This window comes from Lissotriton vulgaris, chromosome 4_1, assembly GCF_964263255.1.
Source record: "Lissotriton vulgaris chromosome 4_1, aLisVul1.2, whole genome shotgun sequence".
NCBI lineage: Eukaryota > Metazoa > Chordata > Amphibia > Caudata > Salamandridae > Lissotriton > Lissotriton vulgaris.
Genome location: NC_141691.1, coordinates 2,140,917,859 through 2,140,937,657, shown reverse-complemented (window position 1 = coordinate 2,140,937,657; position 19,799 = coordinate 2,140,917,859). Strand labels below are relative to the sequence as shown.

Sequence of the window (19,799 nt, the reverse complement as noted above, 5' to 3'; positions counted from 1 at the left end):
TGGAGTATGGCGAGAATGGAGTATGGCAAGAATGGAGTATGGTGAGAATGGAGTATGGTGAGAATGGAGTATGGTGAGAATGGGGTATGGCGAGAATGGGGTATGGCGAGAATGGAGTATGGTGAGAATGGAGTATGGTGAGAATGGAGTATGGCGAGAATGGAGTATGGCGAGAATGGAGTATGGCGAGAATGGAGTATGGCGAGAATGGAGTATGGTGAGAATGGAGTATGGCCAGAATGGAGTATGGTGAGAATTGAGTATGGCGAGAATGGAGTATGGCGAGAATGGAGTATGGCGAGAATGGAGTATGGCGAGAATGGAGTATGGCGAGAATGGAGTATGGCGAGAATGGAGTATGGCGAGAATGGAGTATGGCGAGAATGGAGTATGGCGAGAATGGAGTATGGCGAGAATGGAGTATGGTGAGAATGGAGTATGGCCAGAATGGAGTATGGTGAGAATGGAGTATGGCGAGAATGGAGTATGGCGAGAATGGAGTATGGCGAGAATGGAGTATGGTGAGAATGGAGTATGGTGAGAATGGAGTATGGCGAGAATGGAGTATGGTGAGAATGGAGTATGGTGAGAATGGAGTATGGTGAGAATGGAGTATGGCCAGAATGGAGTATGGTGAGAATGGATTATGGCGAGAATGGAGTATGGCGAGAATGGAGTATGGTGAGAATGGAGTATGGCGAGAATGGAGTATGGCGAGAATGGAGTATGGTGAGAATGGAGTATGGCCAGAATGGAGTATGGTGAGAATTGAGTATGGCGAGAATGGAGTATGGCGAGAATGGATTATGGTGAGAATGGAGTATGGCGAGAATGGAGTATGGCGAGAATGGAGTATGGTGAGAATGGAGTATGGCCAGAATGGAGTATGGTGAGAATGGAGTATGGCGAGAATGGAGTATGGCGAGAATGGAGTATGGTGAGAATGGAGTATGGTGAGAATGGAGTATGGTGAGAATGGAGTATGGTGAGAATGGAGTATGGTGAGAATGGAGTATGGTGAGAATGGAGTATGGCCAGAATGGAGTATGGTGAGAATGGATTATGGCGAGAATGGAGTATGGCAAGAATGGAGTATGGTGAGAATGGAGTATGGCGAGAATGGAGTATGGCGAGAATGGAGTATGGCGAGAATGGAGTATGGTGAGAATGGAGTATGGCCAGAATGGAGTATGGTGAGAATGGAGTATGGCGAGAATGGAATATGGCGAGAATGGAGTATGGTGAGAATGGAGTATGGCGAGAATGGAGTATGGCCAGAATGGAGTATGGTGAGAATGGAGTATGGCGAGAATGGAGTATGGCGAGAATGGAGTATGGCAAGAATGGAGTATGGTGAGAATGGAGTATGGTGAGAATGGAGTATGGTGAGAATGGGGTATGGCGAGAATGGGGTATGGCGAGAATGGAGTATGGTGAGAATGGAGTATGGTGAGAATGGAGTATGGCGAGAATGGAGTATGGCGAGAATGGAGTATGGCGAGAATGGAGTATGGCGAGAATGGAGTATGGTGAGAATGGAGTATGGTGAGAATGGAGTATGGTGAGAATGGGGTATGGCGAGAATGGAGTATGGCAAGAATGGAGTATGGTGAGAATGGAGTATGGCGAGAATGGGGTATGGCGAGAATGGAGTATGGTGAGAATGGAGTATGGCAAGAATGGAGTATGGTGAGAATGGAGTATGGTGAGAATGGAGTATGGTGAGAATGGGGTATGGCGAGAATGGGGTATGGCGAGAATGGAGTATGGTGAGAATGGAGTATGGTGAGAATGGAGTATGGCGAGAATGGAGTATGGCGAGAATGGAGTATGGCGAGAATGGAGTATGGTGAGAATGGAGTATGGCCAGAATGGAGTATGGTGAGAATTGAGTATGGCGAGAATGGAGTATGGCGAGAATGGATTATGGTGAGAATGGAGTATGGCGAGAATGAAGTATGGCGAGAATGAAGTATGGCGAGAATGGAGTATGGCGAGAATGGAGTATGGCGAGAATGGAGTATGGCGAGAATGGAGTATGGCGAGAATGGAGTATGGCGAGAATGGAGTATGGTGAGAATGGAGTATGGCCAGAATGGAGTATGGTGAGAATGGAGTATGGCGAGAATGGAGTATGGCGAGAATGGAGTATGGCGAGAATGGAGTATGGTGAGAATGGAGTATGGTGAGAATGGAGTATGGCGAGAATGGAGTATGGTGAGAATGGAGTATGGTGAGAATGGAGTATGGTGAGAATGGAGTATGGCCAGAATGGAGTATGGTGAGAATGGATTATGGCGAGAATGGAGTATGGCGAGAATGGAGTATGGCGAGAATGGAGTATGGCGAGAATGGAGTATGGCGAGAATGGAGTATGGTGAGAATGGAGTATGGCCAGAATGGAGTATGGTGAGAATTGAGTATAGCGAGAATGGAGTATGGCGAGAATGGATTATGGTGAGAATGGAGTATGGCGAGAATGGAGTATGGCGAGAATGGAGTATGGTGAGAATGGAGTATGGCCAGAATGGAGTATGGTGAGAATGGAGTATGGCGAGAATGGAGTATGGCGAGAATGGAGTATGGCGAGAATGGAGTATGGTGAGAATGGAGTATGGTGAGAATGGAGTATGGCGAGAATGGAGTATGGTGAGAATGGAGTATGGTGAGAATGGAGTATGGTGAGAATGGAGTATGGCCAGAATGGAGTATGGTGAGAATGGATTATGGCGAGAATGGAGTATGGCGAGAATGGAGTATGGTGAGAATGGAGTATGGCGAGAATGGAGTATGGCGAGAATGGAGTATGGCGAGAATGGAGTATGGTGAGAATGGAGTATGGCCAGAATGGAGTATGGTGAGAATGGAGTATGGCGAGAATGGAATATGGCGAGAATGGAGTATGGTGAGAATGGAGTATGGCGAGAATGGAGTATGGCGAGAATGGAGTATGGCGAGAATGGAGTATGGGGAATGGTGAGAATGGAGTATGGTGAGAATGGAGTATGGTGAGAATGGAGTATGGCGAGTGGTGAGAATGGAGTATGGTGAGAATGGAGTATGGTGAGAATGGAGTATGGCGAGAATGGAGTATGGCGAGAATGGAGTATGGCGAGAATGGAGTATGGCGAGAATGGAGTATGGTGAGAATGGAGTATGGTGAGAATGGAGTATGGCGAGAATGGAGAGAATGGAGTATGGCGAGAATGGAGTATGGCGAGAATGGAGTATGGTGAGAATGGAGTATGGCGAGAATGGAGTATGGCGAGAATGGAGTATGGTGAGAATGGAGTATGGTGAGAATGGAGTATGGTGAGAATGGAGTATGGCGAGAATGGAGTATGGCAAAAATGGAGTATGGTGAGAATGGAGTATGGTGAGAATGGAGTATGGTGAGAATGGAGTATACTGAGAATGGAGTATGGTGAGAATGGAGTATGGCGAGAATGGAGTATGGCGAGAATGGAGTATGGCGAGAATGGAGTATGGCGAGAATTGAGTATGGCGAGAATGGAGTATGGCGAGAATGGAGTATGGTGAGAATGGAGTATGGCGAGAATGGAGTATGGTGAGAATGGAGTATGGCGAGTGGTGAGAATGGAGTATGGCGAGAATGGAGTATGGTGAGAATGGAGTATGGTGAGAATGGAGTATGGCGAGTGGTGAGAATGGAGGATGGCGAGAATGGAGGATGGCGAGAATGGAGTATAGTGAGAATGGAGTATGGCGAGAATGGAGTATGGTTGCATTTTTAATGCTTGTTTGGAGTGCAGTGGGCATGGGATTGTGTGACATTACGTCCTGCAGAGGGGAGGCACATTGTGTGGCGCAAATTGGTATTTAGTGGGTTTCATAGATAGATAGAAATGTTGCTAATAATAGTGAGCATAGAAAGGTGGTGGTTGACCCACAGGTGCTGAAATTGGTTAGTGATATCTTTTTTCTGCAGAATTATCCAGCACCAGAAAAACACATCTAATTTCTTTATTTACAGTTTCTTAAATAGAGCTACACAGCTCTGAAAGAAATTAGTGCGCTTTAATCAAGGAATACATAGTAAAAAATAAAAGGGAAAATGTACATTTACTGTAACCATACGTTGTACATTTTAAATTACCAATGAGAAAGACTGGATCAGCAAGAGAAGCATAGAGAGAATGAGATAATGGAGGGAGAGATTGCTTCAAGAGATGCGTCTCTGTGGTTAAATTGCGGACTCTCCTTCCAGGAGTTATAGTTGTAAACCTGACGCCTCCACACCACAATACTGTGTGATCCCGGGCTAACTGGTTTATTTTAGTGTGACTCAGTCCCCATATACGTTTAACAGCGCTTATAAAATGCTAGATGCGTGCATGAAGAGGTAATAATAAACAACTTAACCTTTACTGTATCCAAAAGCAATGTGAAAGGCAGAAAGCCTACATACTGAGAAGACGTGCTGCTCACCCTTGGGTAAAATGGGCTGTGTTGAAAAGCCATCCAGCGAGGGCCGGCTCTCAGAGCCGAGAGCAGAAATGGGGCTTTGAAGAGCAAAAAGCAGTAGTAATGCAAGGTATACGTTTCACTGCTGTGCATTCACAGAGACAAGCCAAGGCAGAAGTAAATGAATGCTTCAAGCCGCTTTTCAGACTGAGGCTGAAGTGGGAAGTCGGGCTGCTATAACCCGCGGGAAGAAGGCAGCAAACTTGTGCCTTGAATAGAATCTTCTAAATATACCCATTTATAACACGCAATGGTCGGTCGTCTGTCTTACAGAATTTTCTTTATTAATTTACCCATTTTTATTTTACTTTACCTTTTAAAATATTGGAAATACTGGTCACTGACTTCTTTGTGTGGTGATGGCCTTCATATTGCGGAATCTCGTTGATATTGTAGTGTTCCGGCATGCGATATCACTTAAAAAAATAACACCCGGGATCTAAGGTAGCAGTGCCCACCGTGGGCTGCTAAGCAAATACAACAGTTTCCACGTCAACATGTATAGGACAGGTATTGTAGTGGAACCGAAATGAACCTAGGGTTTGTCCGTCAAGCTTCGTCCTTCAGTAGGTGCTACCTTTGAAAAGCACGCCCAAGGGTGCAAAGAATCCACGCAGCCCATTGTAAGCGAAGGCAGAGAAGTGAGTGCCGTCACTCAGTGTTTAGAAATATTTATTTCACTGTTGCACATGGGATCCTACAGAAAACAATGCTATTGCCTTGTCAGATAGGTTTTTCCGTTTTCACTTATCAAAGGTAAAAAAAACGAGCTTGCAATTTTGTGGATCTGTACATAATATCAAAGGAAAATGCTCAAAAACAATGACATGTGAACCACTCGGTTGCTGTTTAACTATGAAGATAGCTTTTGCCTGTTTAGAATGGATTCAAACTAGTATGTGTTGTGTGTGTGTTTTTTGGGAGATTCGAGAACAAAGTTTCCCTATGAGAACAAGCATTGGCGAACGGGAATGAAAATAAAAAAACAAGCGAGAAGATGAGCGTCCGGGAAACTGAAAGTACGGCCGGCCAGCCATGATTAATTAGGGGAGGCGAAGCCGCAGAGCGCACGCTGGGCGAAGCCCTTTGATGTGCTGTGCGGCCGTTAAAAAATGCAATTAGGAGGGAGGGAGGCTGATGCGCGTGCTTGTTTGGTCACGTGATTCACGTGAACTCAAAGAAAACCGCACGAATGAAACCCTTGGTTTCACGAGGATGTTGAGCACTTGAATTCTCGCTCCGCTCAATGCCCTTGCGCGCATTGATAGGTCGCGAGACCTAAAAAGGGGAACCAGCCCTCTTTTTACTGACCTCGGATGAATGAAAGGCCATTTTGACCCTGCCAGGGCACGATGGCACAGACTTTAATAACGCGCTCAGATCAGACATTTTGTCTCACAGCAATGGGGGTTGGAGACAGGACTAAAGCTACAGCTGGCCAGCCACTCAAGGCCTCTCTGGGACCCTCGGTTTCTATCTGCGCAGCCCATCAGATTTGGTTGTATATATGTGCTTATGTGTGTAGGGGTGGGCGGAATTTGCTTAGTCGTGCTACGCAAAGCTCCACGAAACGGTAAAAAATCTCTGCGAGCACGCAAAAGTTCAGCGAACACGTGGAATTGCTTGTTCCGCCCATTCACGGTGCTTTTTTCCTCTTTGCGAACGCTGTTTGCGTGCTCGGGGAGAAATATCTTGCGAACACACATTTTGAAAGCACGAACAAGCAAAAAATTCCACGAAGCTGCAAATCGCTGAATTTTTGACAATTCAACTTTCTCCCTGGAACGCAAAATTACCCAAATTCCGCTAATTCCGCCAGTGAGCTTACTTTTCGTTTCACTTCTAAGCAAACGTTTGCGCATTCCAGACCTAAACAGGTTTAGGTTATTATATATTGCCTCCTGCTTTTTTTTTACCAGAAAAGGAGCGGCAATCATTCCTAGTGGAAGAGTGCCCTTTTCGTCCCGTGATTCAAATTACAAATAGGCTGCGTTGTAATAGCTGGTTTATGGAAATAAAATGAAGAAAGGGAAAAACAAATACAGCTGACGCTTGAAACCATGCAGGTAGATCCAGGCCATTTGTGCGTTCACTAATACCTGAAACTGTCATTTCGGGGCTCGTTCTGTACGTGCTGTTTGCAGGCTTTGCCTTTCGGATGAAAAGGCGCTCTCCCCACGAGGATCACCTAGCGCTCGAACAGCTTGAAAGCCAGAGAAAGGTTCAGTATCGGAATCGCAGAGTCGAATATTAAAAAAAATAGCAGAGGTTACACCGACAACGAAAACATGAGACCGGCTTCTGGCATCGCATCCTTAAAAAAACGTTTTTTGAAGGAAGTTGCTCATTTTGAAGAGATGGTCGTGGATCAGTCGCCTCCTCTCAAGATGCTCAAAGCAGGTGATAATTACTTGCCAGAGGCGCAACTAGAGTGACATTTCAGGGGGAGGAATGGGGAAAATAAAAATTTCAGGGGGGTGGGATCTGATTCTTCCAGCAATCGGCAGAGTGAAGATGCAGGGCCTCTAAGAAGGGGTTAAAGAACAACAAAACCAGAACTAACAAGTACATGGTCTTTTAAAGACCTGTGAAGTACTCAGGTGTGGCTGTGTGCGCCCCGGAAGTTGTCTCAGCTCGGGCTGACACACAAAATTAGGGGGTGTTCCCAGGGGTGGGGAGTTGAAGCCCTTTGGGCTCAATGGGCGTTGCGCACCTGATACCACAGACAAGACCAGGAGGCCAGTTGGTGCACCGCATCCGGGCAGGTGAGCGCCCCCTCATCTTTTTTGCATGCATCAGACACACAGAGGTGTCTGAGAGGGAGCAGCTGCTGTAAAGAGTTTAGGGAGTACTGAACAAAACATCCAGTAGGTACTGCACCCTTAAGACCACCCCCACTCCCTTGACAGACCGGACGTGGTTGCTTCTATCACAAGTCATATGCCCAGGAAGGTGTTTTAAATCAAATCAGGTGTTTGTTAAGCGTGACTACTCACCCGTAAGGGTCTCAGGCGCCTGGGGTGTGGGGGGAGTTCGCAGGTTCCAGTCCATTAAAGAGGGGGTCTGTCGAAGAGCCAGGTTTTGAGGTTTCTTACGAAGATGGGGAGCAATGTTATCTGTCTGAGGTGGAGCGGAAGGTCGTTCCAGGCACTGGCCGCGTGGAAGGAGAAGGAACGGCCTCCCGATCTGGTCTTTCTGGTGCAGGGGACCACGGCTTAGGAGAGCTGGGCTGATCGTAGGGTCCTTTGGGGAGCGTGGAATTTGAGTCGGCTGTTCAGGTATGCTAGTCCGGTGTCATGAAGGGCCTTGTGAGCTTGGGTTAGCATCTTGAAGGTGACGCAGGTGCTGGGAGATGTGGCAGTGTCTTGGCAGGATGAGCACCAGTCTTGCGGCAGTGGTTTGGATGTTCTGTAGCTTGCGGGTGAGGTTTTTGTTTATTCCGGCATAGAGTGCATTCCGTAGTCGAGCCTGCTGGCGACCATGGCGTGAGTGACAGTCTTTCTGTCTTCGAGGGGGATCCATTTGAAGGTCTTGTGAGAAGTTAGCCTGGCATATGATGTCAACTAGTTCTAGTGGGCACCTTGCACCAGTCTAATTGATCCTTATTGGTGATGGTTGTAAAGTCAACCTTATAGACAAGCTATCCTAGTGGTAGCATGGACCAGCAGTCATCAGGCTACGACTTCAGAGAGCGTATTAAGCAAGTTGTTTTTACCAATTATAATCCCTTGAGTACCAAATGAAAGGACACAACACAAAGAATATATCAAATATATATGTATTTATTCTAAACACAACCCCTCTGTGGTATCTAATTTCAGTGAGTATGCATATGCCGCAAGTAACTCTTTAACATAGAACAGAAGTTGGCACGGAAACTGGAATACAAAAGAGGTGTTTATTAGGACCCCATGGGGTGGTGGTACATTCGAACAGCACCCTTCGGTAATGCAAGAAGTATCACACCGAACAGAAAGCACGTGGTTCTTTTATACTCTCACACGAGTTTGGAAAGTAGGCGGCAGACACGTAAGACGAGTTTATGTACATATGAGGACATTTCTGGAACAAATCCAACATGTGGGAGGAGGTTTTACAACTTGACCAGTTTGGAAAAACATCTTTCAATGATGATCGATTAATAACAGATGTGGTTTGATGGCGCATGCACGGATCTTGACCAACAGGCTAAATATAGCCTGTTGTTGGGCAGACCATGTGGTCAACTGGTGAAGAGGCAGGACAAAGAGCATGGTGACAACGAGGTAGTGCAGATACTCAAAATGGAGGCTGGGAATGTAAAATGGCTTATGAAACCTGGTCAACATAACATTGAAATCGTGCGTAGCTTCAGCGAATGCTAACCTGATATCTGCTAATTTACGACACCTCTGCACTCTTTATGAGGTCAGAGGTAAAAATACAATACAAGTCACTTAGTTAATATACAATAAGTTGCACAGTATACGTTATGCCCTAGGGGCCTAACACAAACCATATACTAAAATAGTGGTATAAGAACCATGAGAGAATTAGAAAGCAGGCCTGGGGCCTGTGGAATCGCTGGGGCTACTCTATAAATCCAAAGGTTAGGAAGTAGGAGGCCCACAGGAGACGCGTGCAGTGTCTAAACACAGCCGCGGGTTACCTCTGACTTTCTATGGGAAATGTAGAAGTTACAAATATACAATTTAAGGGCACTTCCAGGTGGACTACGGTGGAACCCTTTTAAAATAGGACACTTCGAGAGTCAAGACCCACGGGAGCGCCGGAGTACTTGTGTTACCTCACCCAGGGAGGCCGGGTGCATAGGTGTCTATTTGTGTCGGGCTTCGTCGTTGTTTTCAATGCAGAGCTGCAAAGAATGCTGCAAGCGACCAGCGGAAAAGTGTCCGGGTGGATCCAAGAGTGAATCGAAGATCTGAAGAACCTGAAAGCAGAAGGGACAGAGTCTGGGTCACTTGCCAGTGACCAGGGCGGCGATAGAAAGATGCCCAAAAAAATAAAACAACCGATATAAGGAGGGTCCAAGGGAAATATTTAGAGACCATCCACAGTTACATTCCCTCAAAGACTATACACATCCAGGTCCAGGTGACATTTTTTTTTGGTTCATTTGAATACATGTAGTATGTTGATTACCTTGCAGTAGCGATGATACAGTCCTGAAGAAAGCAGCGGACACTTACGGAGGTCCACTCACTGCTGAAACATGTTGGCCATTTACATCAATATAGCAGATATTTGCTAAAACTGCTATGATCCCGCACTGGCTTTTAGATTTGGAAATAGGAGAGACACCTAATAAAGTTATTTAGCTCTCCATTTATCCAATTTTTAAATCCCGTCACATTTTTTCACCTTTTTCATTCACTTTTTCGCACTGCTTTCCAGTCGCCTCTAAATAGTTACATCCTCTACCCACAGAGTTACATTAGGTTGCCCTTGTGCATACAGTACATTCAAAACTGATGCAAGAGGTTTCTCCTTGGTGAAAGGAGTCCCAAATGAGGACAAGGGCGGAACCAAGAGTTGACTGATGGATACTTTTTTACCTGAAGAAGTACCTTGCACAGTTATTAGATTAGTGGTCAGACATGCATTGCACACTTTATGAATAGACCTCCAGTTACTCAGTAGTATGTGGATAGAAAGATGCCACCAGATGTCGGGTGATTTCAGGTGAAGATGTAAAGCTTGTCTCTTCAGCCTCGAGGACCAGGAGGCGTCGACGATGACCAGGAGCTGGATTCGAGCTGTCCCACTAAGGATCCAGTTTACTGCAGTGTCGGTATCCGGACTGGACCCAACAAGCCTTGGCAAACGCAACCCACGCAGGATGTCGAGATTGGCTTCGGTGCAGACCAGCAAGGCCTGAGGAACTAGGAAAGCAAGTTAGATGTAAAGTAAAGTCTTCGGGGGGCTTACGAGCCAACGGACTAGGAACTGCAAAGACGCGTGAAGCTGAAAGGCAAAAGCGGGTCCCATGGGTCACTCGTGGAGTGGGGGCCTTTGAGCTTCGGTGCATATGATGCTCGGGTCTGGGGCTTCAAGCACCCCACTGCACGACTTTGAGTTACCTCGTGAAGTGAGTGCAGCATGCAAAATGCAGGATATCCAAGAGTTCTGTTCCCACGTCTCTCGTGTCCACCACGGGTCTCAGCTTTGCTGTGAGCGAAGGTCGGGTGAGAGATGTCTGGAAGTCCGTGTCCTGTGTCACAGTTTCTTCAGGATCCGGCGAGAGCCTCAAAAATGCAGACTGGCAAAGTTGCTGTTGGTGCCTGTTTGAACAGGGAGGTCACTCCTTGACCACAAGGGAATTGTCTTCCAGTCGAAACGGAATGTCGCAGGTCCAGGATTTATGTTTACATGTTTCGTCCAGGGTAATCTAAAGTCCTAGAGACTGGGCTCCTATACTTATACTAAGTTTAAGGGCTGGACTACCCTTAAGGTTCCCTATGGGTGGACCTGGGAAGGGGGTGGTTATACCCATTTCCCTTTGTCCAGTTTCGTGCCAGAGCTGGGGCAGAGTGTCCCAGCAACTGGTTTGAACTGGGAAATGCATGCAGGACCTTGTGTGCCCCAGGAAGTGTCTGGAAAGCATTCACTGAATGCAGCCCTCCCTGTCCCAATACACTAAAGCCTGTCTGGCGAGGTGCTGTCACCTCCCTGGACAGGAAACCTATTGTCCAGGCCTCCCCTGACGGAGTTTCATCCAGCAACAGGAGGTCAGACTCGTGTCTGTGGAAGCAGCATCCATTTTCGGATGCTGAGGCTCTGTTTAACTGTAACCGGGTAAAGTAGTAACTACATATCTTCTCCCTCTAGAAGGGTGGAATGCTACCCCCGCTGCCAAGACTGGCGGGGGGGGGGGTAGTATTCCAAAGTGTTTGTCACCTTACATGACATGTTTTGATAAAGCCAAACCAAAGTTAGTATTAACCGTGAGGATTATAATGCACTTAAGAGTATATGGTATGGCTATATCATAGAACAGCTATAAGGAGATGGTTCTAAAAGCTGCAGAGGGGCTCAGCTCATGCTAGGGCACCCTCTCACATAACACCAAGCACTCTGCCTCCAGGATTGATAAGGCCTGCCGTAGGAGTGACTTATAGGTGTATATGTGTCTATATGTGTATATAGATATAGGTATACTATATCTAAGTAAGGGTTGTTTACACCACCTTACTCAGGCTGTGTAAACAGACCTGTCGTGTCAGTTTGGAAGGTAAACCAGAGGTGGCACAATACATGCTGCAGCCCCTGGTAGGCCTAAGGTTCACATATGCCCTGGGTACCTATGGTACTCTATACAGGGGCTCACAAGGGTGACCACAACTGGGCTGGGGTCCTTATTAGCAGGTCCACAGCCACACTAAAGTCGAAAAACTGAGAATCACAACAAAAAGTGGGGGTGACCATAGGAAGCAGACCCTACCCTCCGACAGGTCTTACGTAGGAGGCAGAGGGTGTGGAAGCAGGAGGACGAGACGGAGTTGATCTGGCGGTCCATTTTGAGCTCTGAGTCCAGGATGATTCCCAGGTTGCGTGCGTGGTCCGTGGGGGTGGGTGGGCTTCCGAGGGTGGGGGGCCACCAGGTGTCATTCCAAGCATCTGGGTTTTGGCCCATGATGAGGACTTCCGTTTTGTTGGTGTTTAGTTGTAGGCAGTTGTTTTTCATCCATTTGGCAATGGCTTCCATGCCTTCCTGAAACTTATGCCTGGAGGAGTTGGGTTTGTTGGATAGGGAGAGGATGAGTTGGGTGTCGTCTGCGTATGACACAATGTTGAGTCCATAGGTTCTGATGATGAGGACGAGCGGAGCCATGTACACGTTGAAGAGCGTAGGGCCGCAGGTGGTAGGTGTATGGTCTGAGAGGAAAGGGGGGAGTCTGACCCGCTGCATTCTGCCGGAGAGGAAGGAGCGGATCCAGTTGAGGGCCTTGTCCTGGATTCCTGCGTCATGGAGTCTGCGTATAAGGGGGCACTGTGTCGAACGCCGCTGTGAGCTCGAGGAAGATGAGGGCTGCTGTTTCCCCTTTGTCCAGTAACGTATGGATGTTGTCTGTTGCAGCAAGGAGGGCGGTTTCCTTACTGTGGTTTTTTCCGAAGTCGGATTGGGAGGAGTTAAGGATGTTGTGCTCTTCGATGAATGTGGCGAGTTGGCTGTTGATGGCTTTCTCAATGACTTTCCCTGGGAACGGGAGCAGGGAGATGGGTCTGTAATTTTTAAGGTCGATGGTGTCCACCGAGGTTTTTTTTAGGAGGGGGTTGATCTCAGCGTGTTTCCAGTCATAAGAGAATGAGACGGTTGCCAGAGGGTGGTTGATGGTGTGGCAGAGCATGGGTGGGATGGTGACGGCGGCTCTGTTGAAAATGTGGTGGGGGCAGGGGTCCTTGGGGGCCCAGGAGTGGATTGACTTCATCGTCTTCAGTGTGTCTTCGGTGGTAAGGGCTGTCCAGTTGTTGATCGCTGGCTTCAGGGTGTCGGAGGTGGTTGGTGATGGTTCAGTGTGTTGGTTGTCTTTGTCGAAGTTGTCGTAGATGCTCTTGATTTTGTGGTGGTAAAAAGTGCTGAGTTTGTCGCAGAGGTCTTGTGAGGGTGTGATGTCGGTGAACTCACTGGTGAGTTGGGCGAACTCCTTGATGATTTTGAAGAGTTCTTTGTTGTTCTGTGCATGAGTGGAGATTCTGTCTTCAATCTCTTTTTTCCTTGTTTTTCTGATGTGTTGGTGGTGGGCGTTGGAGGCGGCTCTGAAGTTGTGGGCTTCTGTGGATTGGGTGTTCCTCGAGGCCTTTTTGAGGTGACAGCAAGTGTGTCTAGACTCTCGAAGTTCGGTGGTGAACAATCTAGCTTTCTTGGCGTGGGCAGCTGCCATCTCCTGGTTGATGGGGGCCGAGTGTGGTGGTTCACAAGCCTAGCTGCGAAGCCACGCACCTGCCGGGGAAGCAGGCTGTTGAGTAGGATAAAGAAGGGTGGGATCCCCTAAACTCTCTCCAAGTTACCAGCGCTGGTGCACACCTTTGTGGGTGTGGGCTGCTCTTGAAGCACCAGTTTGTCTCTTTTTCTCTAGGCCTGTGTGCGCTGGTGCCTGCAGTGGCGGTTGGTGTGACACACTATCAGTGCTTTAAATGCCCTGTACCCAAGGCAAGCTGCAGGTGAGGGAGAGAGCTAGGTGCCCCCCTCTTGGATTGGGGGGCTTCGGCCTGGCCTATGCATCCGCTGCTGATCTTTGTCCAACTATTCCTTTCTTTAACATTCCGGACCAGCTACGTGCCTGCCTGCGATGTGCACAAAATTATGTGAGTGGAGTGCAAGAAGCACGCAAATTAAGTTGCAAGTACAGCTGCTCTATCTGCCGGTGTCCTATCGCTGTTTGTGTACCTCTCTGCACCTTAAGAGGGGGACTGTTTGTAAAGCCAAGGAAACCTATACCGAAGATTTACAATTAAGGGCTGGAGAACTGTGCATCCACGAAGCCTTCGGTGTGTCAGGCTCTTGTTGTGGAATTCCAAAAACACTCGGGGAAGAGGTGAGTTGGCAGTACTTCACCAACTGAATTGGAAATAAAAATGCCATGCATGAGGCTCAGTACCCTCTCTCTCATTACCACTGCCCAGGGCAGTAGCAGGACAGTCTTTGGAAATCAGGCAGTGCCAGAAGAGCTGGTATTTCAGGTCAGGGTGTGGACCATCTATTCGACTTTTCGGGGGCCTGCTTTAGAGTCTGGTGGGCCGGTTTTCACTGTTGGTTTCTCTGGAAGCAAACAATGCGGCAGCAACCCCCAATGCATGCAGTCCACTACACCTTGCATAACACCTACACTTCACTGCTTGTCTGATGGTTCTTGTCCTGTAATGTTTGTAAATGTATGTAAATGCCACTACTTTCTTGGGAGAGGAAAGGTAGTTAAGGCAGGGCAACAGATGAGCACTGCAGGGCACAAATAAAAAGAAGAAGTGGGCAAGTGTTGGGATTATTGAAAAGAAGGATAGATAGACACAGATGGAGAAAGCTATCAACGGGAAGAAAAGAAAGAGAAACGATAAACAGGATTATAAGGTGTAAGGAACAGAAACAGGAGGGTAGAGGGGTATATGAAGACAAGAGAAAGACAGGTAGGTAAAAGAACGATGGATAAAGAAAATAGAGCTGAGTTGAGACTAGGGAAAAGAGAAGAAAGAAAACCAAAACAAAAGAGAAATGGGAACAAGAGGGGAGCTAGAGAAAGGGAAAGAAACAGTGGCACAAGAGAAAAGGGGAAAATAAACTGGTGATGGAATCAGAGGAGAAAAATGTTAGAGAGGTAAAAGATCAAAATGGAACAGGAAAAATATAGCCCATAGAGAAAAAGGAGCAGAAGTGGAAAGTCATAGGGCATGGAGGACAGAAATCATGAAAAACGCGTCAGGGAGCTGACACGTTGCATATTTAAATAAAAAGAACATTTCCTACCCCCGTCTGGAGTGCCCACTGTATTCTCGCGCAGCGAGTAGTTTGTAGTTGATATATATATATATATATATATATTCACTGAGAAAACCATAGGCTTCAGGTACGTTATAGTTAGAAATTGTGTTAGAAAGGTGGGAAACCTAATATACCCTTGTAGGCTTGGGCAATGTATAATTAAAGTAAAGGATGGCTACAAGGGATTTAGTTCACAAAGTTACTTCACTTCAATTGTTTTGTACTAAGCGGTTCTTCAATAGATTGAACCCAGTGCATCCATAGGATTACTACACAATTATTTCCAAAATTCAAGTTGAAAAGTAAACAAATACAGTACAGAGAAGAAATACACAGCAAAAAAGAATAATATTCAAAGTTATTTATGTAAAAGATTAATCAAATAACGAAATTCATGGGGATAGACATAGGACAAAGCTCTTAACATAAAAGTTATGAAAGGCATCCATGTCAACAGGTCAATTCATAACAATACATCAGCTCCAATGGTAACAAAGAAAACCAAAATCATAAATGTCTCATGGTGTCCTTTACAACAAACAATGTTGAGGAGTTGATGTGATAGGTCGACGTTTCGGTCTTGTATGTTTTCATCTGTCAGACCATCATCAGGACTAAGCTTTTCATAAGGTTAAAACCCCTTTAGTATATCAACTGAGGTGAGCTAATTCTCAAGGATGGACACTGGTGCAGGCCGAATGCTGTGATTGAAGAAATCGCACCACCTGGTGAGATTTCTTCAATCACAGCCCGAGAGAGATTCCCGTGAGTAGTGCTGGACGACCTTGCAGCGTCTCGTTACGTTAACTGAATATTGTGACTACTTCCAATTGATCTGGATATAAAGCAGCCCAACAACACCCAACAAGCTCTCCATATATCAAACAGAGCTGCATAAGATTCGATCGACTTTGGGCATTTGGCCTGCACCAGTGTCCATCCTTGAGAATTCACTGTGCTATTCCTCTTCATGCTACTACACTGCAACAAACTACACTCTATGCCACTCCAATCTACACCAATCCATAGTAGGAAATTCCACTCTACTCCAGAGGCGGCGCCACCTAATTAGTGGAGGAGCTTCGCCCCACCTGCTTTGAGAGCAGCTGGTAAACACAGATACATTAAGGTCATTTACCATTTTATTTATTCACCTGTCTGTGTGCCGCCAGCTGCGCTAGTGCAAGTGTGCTGTGGGGGAGGGGCAGGTTCCAGCATATTGCAGGATGACATCTGCAGGTGGGTGGTCAGTGCACATCAGATTTGTCTGTCTGTCTACTGCCAGAAAATTTGATATGCGCACTTGGGAGGCTGCAACCCTGCGCTGTGAAACAGCTGGGGGATTGCTGGCACAGGCCCCCGGCCTGAAATGAGCAAAGGGTGAGTCTGCTCCAACCAATCAGGATTTGTTGGATTCAGCACTTGGCAGGAAGTCATCCACTTCCTTTCCTGCTTGTAACATGGTTAGGTTTGTTTGCTCAATGCTCTTCCTGTCTTCGGGGAACAGTCACAGATTCTTCCGCTAGTTGTGCCATCACTGTCGACTTCGCGGATGGGTGCAGGTCCGAGTGTTTGGTTGCTTGGACGTGCCGTGGTTCCGTTCTTTGAGGCTGAGTTAAGGAGCTGAACGCAATACACGCAGACCCGGTGTAATTTGGCTGACGTTATAGTGGACATTCGAGTGGACGTTCCCATTCATTTGTTGTGGATGTGTACAACCATCTAGAAGGTTGCCGCGTCCATCTAGGATCCCCTGTAATGTGGGCAGGTCCCTTAAGTTTCCAGTACCTGTGTCCTGATGAAGCCTAAAGAAATATATGGCAGAAACGCGACCGCGACTGCGTCAACACCATTCTAAGGAGTCCGCTTACATTGATTCTTGTGTTTCATCTCTGGCGCCTTTTCTCTCCCTTTTATATTATTGTGTATAAAGAATTTATAACTTAGGCGCTGAGAGGACTTCCTTTGCAGCTTTATATCACTTGAAGGTTTTGTGAATATAGTTGATTTAATAATATTTTTCTCCTCTGTAGGGTACACTAGGTTTGTTTATATGTATTGTTTATATGTAATGTATATAATGCACTAGTATGATGTATATAGATAAATATGTATAGTTTATCCCTTATTATTTCGTGTGCCACCTTGTCCTGTGATGTGTATATTTGTGTTTGGAAATTTGTGAAATGATACGCTGGACTAATAATTGTACACCACAAGATAATTAAATATATCTCGTGAGAATTTTTTTTTTTTAAATTTATCCCTCCACATCCCCCCCCTTTTTCTACTTTTTCATCCCTGTGATGTATCTAGCCCAGGTTTGGAGGGTTATTTGGGCAGAACCCCTATATAACTTTTTCTAGTTGTGCCATCACCAGCACCTATCACTGCGTGAGCTGTCAATGCTTCTTTACCTGCTGCTGGTGGTAATTGCCTTAGCTTGTTTCTTGCCAAGACATCTCTACCACTTCATGTCTATGTCTTTTACGGGTCCCTGTGACACTCATGTCACCCTTCTGCCTTGCCTCTCCAGTTTGAGGCTCTCATTGCCTGTTGCCCTTTGCTTCTAATTGCAACATAAATTGAGTTTAGGATTACCAACTGGCATGGTGCAAATTCAGGACGGTCAGTGTAAAAATTCAGGACAAAGGGTCAAAATTCAGGACAGAAGGTCAAAATTCAGGACAATGATTTGGGACAAAACATACGTTTTACAGACATATCGGAGGAGGTGGCACAATAATATATAAGTAAGTAAATAGACAACCAAAATAAATACAAGCCAAAATAAGCTTATATAAGGTTGAGCCAATTGTGCAGTTCACATTTTTCAGTGTGCGCGCAACTTTGCAAAGCAACATGGGGCCCTTTCTGCAATCAAGATTTGTGCTTGTAACAATACAGATTAATAAATAGTATTTTTTATTTGTATGTTGAAGTCTGTCTTTTAAATGTACAGTGAAAACGGTGTTAGTTATTTTATTTTTATTTTCTCCAGCGTGGCGCCAAGACAAGCAAAATGCTTTGCCCTAGTCCCTTGCAGGAGAAGGCACCCCACATGCTGTCACTACAATTGGGCCCATTGTCATGCTAAAGTGCTAATCAGCTGCAGTCTCAGACTGACAATGGGTCGCTCCACCGTCTGCAGAGGGAGGTACGGGAGGGCCCGCTGCAGGCAGCCTCTTCAGTTTAAAAGATAAGAGCGAGAGGCACCGACTGAAAATTTTTAAACTCACGGGGCCTCTCGCATGTTTAACAGCATACCTAACTCAGATTTCCCATTTCGATTTTAGTATGTCTGTAAGGCGGCCGTAATTTGAGATCCCCAAATTCCGGACGCCTTGTGGCCATCATACTAAAATGACGGACGGTCCGTGAAATTTACGGACGGTTCGTCACCCTAGTTCAGTTACGTTTCTACCATCCCCCCACGTAGGTAAGTGCTTTGTTTGTTTTATTTATTCTCTAATTTGTATTAATGCAGAATACAGAAATTAACAGGTGCACTATTTACCACTAATTTCAATTAAGATACTTCGAATTGAGTACTAAAATGCCACTAAGACGTGTTATTCCCCATTCTGATGTGAGTGAATAGCACATATTTGCTATTTGCTCGCACTGGTGGCACCAGGTTTTGCCTATTATAAATTTGGGTGCAAACACTAGCCCATTTGTAATCCAATTTGCAGCCTGATTGCAATCGAGAAAGAACAACTGAAGTCCTGTATCACTACTTACCGTCAAAGAAATGATTGGAGTGAGGTCCTTGATAGTGATGAATCACATCAATGAGGCAGCACAGTTCCACAAGGACCTCACTCCAATCATGTCTTTGAATCCAACCTACGGTGGACCATACCCTGAAGACTTTTCTTTCTTTCTTTCTTTCTTCAAATCAGGCTGGCCCTTGGTTCGCTCTGTCCTGAGGAAGACCCGCTGTGCCTACTAATCAATCACGCACTCCTCTGGGTCGAAACATCGACGTGCCTGTCATCATCCTGACCCTACTCTCTCTGCCCCAGGTGAAATGGAAATTTGATTCCCAAGCAGAGGTTTATGTACCTAGGAATGGATGTTCTTTGAATGACCAGTTTTTAACCAACCATAGAGCACTGTATGTATCTTGTTCACAATCATCACGTTCTTCGCATTTTTTTCACAATATCACTTGCACCGTTTGAAAAACTCATATGTTCATGAACTGTGGCAGCCTTCTAATGTTATCTTGACATCATAAAATGTAAAACAATATATTGAATTATCACTTAATACAACTTCAGATTCACGCATTCTTTTGGTGTGTTGTTTGTCCTTCCTTCTCTTACATTTATTATTACTGAAGATGTTGAGTACTGTTTTTTATTCTTATAATTCAGTAAACCTAGAATCAATTCTGTACCCGACAGAGCCAACATTTTCCACATTCTTGTACACCAAGGTTCAGCGGGGCACTGGGTCACCCCATTATACCAAATTCAGACTCTACAGGTAGTCACAAAAGCCATGATCAGGGGATGACTCGAGATCAATGCAGGGATTGACAATTGGCATCGAGCCAATAAACAGGCGTTCCTGGAATGAGACATTCAAAACGTGTCCAGGGACTATCTCGGTAGACCATCGTAGAGCTCAGGCACTTACTTGGAAAGGCCAAACTGGAACTTACCATCCTATTCACAGGTAAAACCGAATAAGTGTTAGTTAGGCTCAAGGCCGGATATTATAAACCGGATGAGAAGGCAATCCGACTCCTGGCCACATAACTACTCGAATGGAAAGAAGCAATGGCCATTCTGGCCTTTAGAGACCATAATGGCAGAACATGCAAAGATTC

The 19,799-nt window shown here is 46.0% G+C and overlaps 1 protein-coding gene across 1 annotated transcript in view; it reads left to right on the top strand.

Annotated features, from left to right (window-relative positions):
* LOC147725251 (GTPase IMAP family member 9-like) overlaps positions 1–19,799 on the top strand; it is a 115,147-nt gene that overhangs the window by 6,415 nt on the left and 88,933 nt on the right. The window contains exon 2 of the mRNA XM_086966562.1: positions 18,865–18,987. The gene's annotated coding sequence lies outside the window, so the exon portion shown is untranslated. The remainder of the gene's footprint in view (positions 1–18,864; positions 18,988–19,799) is intronic.